Source organism: Diaphorina citri, unplaced genomic scaffold, assembly GCF_000475195.1.
Source record: "Diaphorina citri unplaced genomic scaffold, Diaci psyllid genome assembly version 1.1 scaffold4203, whole genome shotgun sequence".
NCBI classification, from domain to species: Eukaryota; Metazoa; Arthropoda; class Insecta; order Hemiptera; family Psyllidae; genus Diaphorina; species Diaphorina citri.
Window position 1 is genome coordinate 1 of NW_007381602.1, and position 6,196 is coordinate 6,196.

General features: G+C 39.3%; 1 long non-coding RNA gene across 1 annotated transcript; it reads left to right on the forward strand.

Annotated features, from left to right (window-relative positions):
* The first annotated feature begins 1,170 nt into the window (after positions 1-1,170).
* On the forward strand, positions 1,171-2,766 carry LOC113472178. Its single transcript, XR_003394605.1, has 2 exons — positions 1,171-1,442; positions 2,524-2,766. It is a non-coding gene; the product is annotated as an uncharacterized LOC113472178 (long non-coding RNA).
* The last annotated feature ends 3,430 nt before the right edge of the window (positions 2,767-6,196 follow it).

Here is a 6,196-nt window from a genome sequence, read left to right on the forward strand (position 1 = left end):
GGGGTTTGATTAATTGATTCCCCCCCGGGGGGGGGGGGGAATTTATCCTAAATAGATAAGGTTCGTTCAAGGCGGTTAGCTGGGTTTCTCCTATCCTATAATCCTTGTCTCGTCGATTTCGGGACGATAATCCCTCCGTTGCATTCTGGCATTTTTCCTTCTATAAAATCTCTCTGCCCCGAGTAGGTGGGGTAACGTAAAATCCTCTTTTTTTCCTTCAAGATTGTACCTAGGAACCAACCGCTTTCGCATTACTTCAAGGCACATTCTTTTACATCCAAGCCTATCAGAGAACGAAAAAGTTGGGGCAGAAAATGTCCGCCCTAGCCGGGATTCGAAGCTAGCACTTCCAGGTTGAGAGTCAGTTCTCTTGATCACTCGGCCGCAGAAGTGGGCTAGGGGTAAAACCCTCTAGCCTGGCCAAGTTGGCACTTCATAAATTTTTTAGGTGCTAGGAAATTCCGTTCTAAGCCACCCTGATTATTTCGATGGATCCTAAGCTTGATAATTAAATTAATCAAAGCTTCAGTCACGTTGAAAACGAGTGCCCGTGTGACATATTTACATCAGATTTGTTTAATTTGATTAGGTGGTCAGACGTAAAAATAAGGATGACACCATAGATCGCAATTTTTACTTTTTAGAAAAGTGAAATAAGAGAATTTGTTTAGGTAGGTATGCCATAATTATCTATCAGAGTACACAGTACAATCCAGTTTAGGCTGTCTGCGGTTTTAACATGAATAAGATACATACCTACATAGCTCTCTCTGCTCTAAAATGTTGTATCTTTTATACATACATATTTCGGGAGGTAGGTACAAGCTGATTGAAACCTTTTAGGGAGTAGGAATTTTGTGACGAGATTGATGAGGCTAGTCTTAAGGTGTAATAAAAGCCTGATAGGGATCCTAATAATACCGACCTTAAGTCATTAAAAGGAGATTTTTGTCAACGAAAAGGAACCCCTAAAAGTGTCCTGAAAGGAAGTAGGACGGTAGGTACCTAGCTACGGATCAACATGAATTATTACAGACACATTGCATAACACTATAGTAGGTAGGCGTTTTTACTACTTTTGTATTGCATGTCGCATACTGTTTGGTTTTACGGCGCTTCGAGCCTTTACAAATTAGCGGTGTTGCCATATTGAACGAGTTTTGAGAAAATGATAACACTGCGTGATAATTTTTTGGAAAAGAAATTTTTTAATTAAATTTAAAATTAATTATTAATTAAGACTATAATTAACCGTGTTCTCTAGTTCAAGTAACCTTTTACACGAAAATACGAGATCTAGTTCCATGGGGAAGGTTTCTCCATATGTCCCTCTGTCCATTAGTTGAAACAGAAATGAACTATATCCAATATGACTATGAACTAACGTGATTGTGATAGACCAGCCCAAGTGTAGGGCACATTAAGGAACTGCCAATACGTATGTAAGTATAATAATACCTCTGTACAGTCTAATGTATTCATTGAAAATTGAAATATTAGTCATAGAATCTAGCTTTTACTTAGAGCAAGCCTTCTCTACTACACTCAATTTGACACAACCAGAATGGGGTCACTGCTAAAAAATTCCTAGCCTAGACCTTTGACTATTGTGAACAGGGGATCATTGACTTCTCTGCAATCTCATATTGAAGTGTAAGGGCTGAATTTCAAACTAGGATTATCATTTAATCCTGGTCAGGATTAGGTTCTAGGAGAGCTATTCTATGTGGGAAAGTAATGTTGGACAATTAGTTTGAGTATCCTTTGGTCCTGTTTCCAAAAGTTACGGTTCGGCCGTTATTCCGGACCAAAGTTTCGCTATTTAGGGGAACAAAGAAGGAGATGGAAAGTACAAGGAATTGAAATGGGCAAAAGAAAGATAAGGACTACGGGATAGAGGGAAAAGGGGATTTAAACCAGGGCTGGAATGACAATAATAATGATAACTATCTACATCTACAGTAGGTAGGTACATACTTAAAGAATATTTGTTTTTCCACGTTCGTTGTATTTGCACAGTAAAATTGAAAATAATGAGCTATGTCTCTCGCTCGTACTTTCCATACAAAATTCTCTGAGAAGAGAGAGAAGAGTCGTGAGAGAGGAAAAAAAGAGAAAATTTGGATTTTTACTTGTGATTGGTTGGTGGTACCGTTTCTTCTTCGCTCTACATTTTCTCTTCCTCCTCTCCTTTGGTCCGTTTTTTGTCCTCTTCTGTCTCTTCTCTCCCTCTCTCTCGTCTCAACATAATGAGAGGGTATTCCCGGTAAGAGAGGGAGAAAGGAAGACGGGGGTAGGAAAAGCCCAGGACTCTATAATCGATAGCACGAGATAGAAAGGGTGGGGGAGAGAGAGGAGGGGTGGGAGGAATTTCCCAAAAGGTTGCTATGGCAACGGGAAACTGTGTAGACAGGGTGCCGTTAGAACTCCCACGCCCTAATCCCCCTACAAGGTCTTATAATAAGTTTAGTATTTAAAAATTTATTTAAGCTGTATTAAATGACTATAAAACTCATCTTTCAGGTACTTCTGGTTTATGACTGATACAATAAATACTCAAAGCTATGGTAACTCCAATTAATAGTAGACTCAAGCAGAAAGCAATGGAAATGTGTGAAACTTATTTTGCCAAGGACATGGAGCAAATGCCAGCTTTAGATTTGTACAGTGATCCTGAGTATGAAGTTGAATACATGTCATCAGAGGAAATGGATATGGACAAATATCTCATAGAAAAGAAACCAAGTATAGAAAAACAAAACCAACAAAAATGTGCAAAAGCTAATCCCAAGGGACAGAAGTCAAGACCTTATTTGGGCCTTTCTAAGAAAAAAACCTCTTTTTACTGTCCAATTTGCTCTATATATTTCGGTCAGTTAAAAACTCTCAATAGGCACACAGGTAAGTAAGAAATCCTGTTGAATGTGATTTTTACCTGTATGGGTCACATCATATACATAAGTATCTAGTAGGTACTGATGGTGGCTATTTAGCAGATACAGTTCAGAGCTTTGTGAGTGAAATAGAGGAGCTGATTGAAATCTCAATGACAATGGTAAGGTAGCATAAAGTTTGAATCATGTCAATAATTACATACTTAATTGAATTAGGTACCTCACACTTTTCAAAATTAAATAATAAGTTAGTAGGTAAGTATGTAGGTACTATGTAACTCCTAAATAGAATAGAATACATCCTGAAAAGTCCCTTTTACTCCCACAGTATGAACAAGTTCCTATGTATTTGGTACAAAATAATTTTTATAATCATGTCTACTATGAAGGACAGCATGGATATACTTACTGTATGGATATATTTACTGTATACATAGTAATTACGGTAAGCGTAGATTTGTTCACATCGTACGGATTTACGAGAAAGTAAGATCTGTGCGATGTTTACACGTGTTTGCTTACCTTCAGGCTGTGTTTATGAACAGGGCTGAGATGAGCTCGGTCGAGGTGAGATAGGATATTGTTTCTACAGTTTTGCATTGGAGTGGTAACTTAACCAAGGATAACGTGGGATTGTTGGGCTTTTTTTCTGACCCTCTGTCCCGGCGGCAATTTTTAAAATTTATTTTATATTTATTTTTGTTTGCTTTGTAATTCGCTTGTTTGTAATATCTAATTTAAATGAAAAGTATAATATAAACGTGCAAACTAGAGATAAAAAGTAAAAAATGAATTCAGATTATACGCGTTGCGCAAAAAAAAATCAAAATTTCGAATTTCCCGCCAACTTTACAAGTTTACAAGCTCATGAAGACTCTGTGTTAAGTTACCACATAATTTTCCACACGCCAAGAAAGGCCAAGAATGGCCTAGCTCAGCCCAGTACATAAACACAGCCTCAATGAGGTAGTCTTGAGTCCTATCCAATCAGTAGAAGCACTGTTATTATCATACAGGGTGATCATTAAGTTTCTCTTAATTCTCTACAGGGTGTAACGACTGATGAAGACACGGACGGGTATATGTCGAGCGTGAGTAGGAAATCTGTGAATACAACCACCTCGACCGCCAAGAATGCTAAGAAGAAGCGGGTAAGTGTACCTGTTTGAAAGTTTGAAGGGGATTTCATCCTCAACAAATAAGGTTTGTTCTCGGAACGGCTGGCTTTCTCCTATTCTGTGTTCGTTCTCTCTTCGATTCCGGAACGATAATATCGCAGTTACCGTTTAAAACCTTAAAAAAGAGGTTTGATATAGAGGGAGCTGTAATTGCCAAGGTCTTATCGCCTCCAAAGCAAAGAGAGAAGGAAGACAGGATAGGAGAAAGCCAGCCGTTTCGAGAACGAACCCTGTTTGTGTTAGGATAGATTTTGTCCCGGACGTAAATCGAACCAGCTTTCCCTTTTCTGAAGAACTGACAAATATCTTTACTCCAGCGGTAGGCTACGACTCGCGAATCGAACCCGCGACCTAGCGCTTGCGAGGCAGACGCGCGAGTCTCCAGGGTATTAAGGTTGGCTGAGTTGAAATCCAAATCTGAAAGTTACTGTGGAACAAAGAAACCATATCGGAATGAGTGGTGATTATTGGTTACAGACTATAAATAGGGATCAGCAGCCGAACCCTAACCAGTCTGTGGCTAGCTTTAGGTTACAAAGGGTTTATGATCAATGTGATTTCTCAATTATTTAGCCTTAAGATACCATGGTAATAATTTCACCGACTAGAAAGAAAAGAAAGCAGAGAAATCACATTGATTGATCTCAGGTACCATAATAATAATAGACTCTTGAGTGGAAGGCAACCACTAGGCGAGGTTAACGCCTTAGGCGTTCTCTACCACCTAACCCTTAGAGCTCTATTATTATGTGGTTAAATTCTCAAATCAATGAGGATAAAATTCCATACCTTAGTCAGGTTTCTAAGAATATTACGGAACGGAATTGAGAGAAGAAACGGAGGGTAATATGAAAAAAGAGTATTCGATTGCAAACAGGTGTCAGCTTAACAATAAGGGGGGAGAGAGAGGGAAAGAAAAAGTGAATAATGAAAAAAGAAAGAATGAAATATAAGTAAATAATGAAATGTAAATCGTTATTATTTTTTTCGGCAATTTTTGTGGTTATCCCAGCATTACAGACCTACCATCTCTTTTCCAATATCAATTATTGCCGTCACAGGTTTCTACACAAGGCACTCAATAAATTGTCCTCACGAGGCTGAGTCCACCCCAGAGGTGAAAACTTCGACCCCGCCGGGCACTGAACCCGGACCATCTGCGTGGTACTGGTAGCCTCATGAGGACAATACTAATAAAGTCCTAAATAAATAGGCAGTACTATTATTTTGATTGGAAGGTAGGCTACTAGGTGAAGTTAGTACTTTACAACTCATGTCTAGAAAAAGAGCTTGAGAAATGTACGGTTCGGCCGCTATTTAACGCCAAATCTTTGAAAAAGATAAAAAAAAAGAGTTCGCTCTGCTCAGGCCTTTAGATTTGAGCCAAAGTCGCTCGAACTTGGCACACAGATTCGATAAATTGTGTAGATCAAAAGTATCCTTTGGTCCTGTTTCCAAAAGTTACGGTTCGGCCGTTATTCCGGACCAAAGTTTCGCTATTTAGGGGAACAAAGAAGGAGATGGAAAGTACAAGGAATTGAAATGGGCAAAAGAAAGATAAGGACTACGGGATAGAGGGAAAAGGGGATTTAAACCAGGGCTGGAATGACAATAATAATGATAACTATCTACATCTACAGTAGGTAGGTACATACTTAAAGAATATTTGTTTTTCCACGTTCGTTGTATTTGCACAGTAAAATTGAAAATAATGAGCTATGTCTCTCGCTCGTACTTTCCATACAAAATTCTCTGAGAAGAGAGAGAAGAGTCGTGAGAGAGGAAAAAAAGAGAAAATTTGGATTTTTACTTGTGATTGGTTGGTGGTACCGTTTCTTCTTCGCTCTACATTTTCTCTTCCTCCTCTCCTTTGGTCCGTTTTTTGTCCTCTTCTGTCTCTTCTCTCCCTCTCTCTCGTCTCAACATAATGAGAGGGTATTCCCGGTAAGAGAGGGAGAAAGGAAGACGGGGGTAGGAAAAGCCCAGGACTCTATAATCGATAGCACGAGATAGAAAGGGTGGGGGAGAGAGAGGAGGGGTGGGAGGAATTTCCCAAAAGGTTGCTATGGCAACGGGAAACTGTGTAGACAGGGTGCCGTTAGAACTCCCACGCCCTAATCCCCC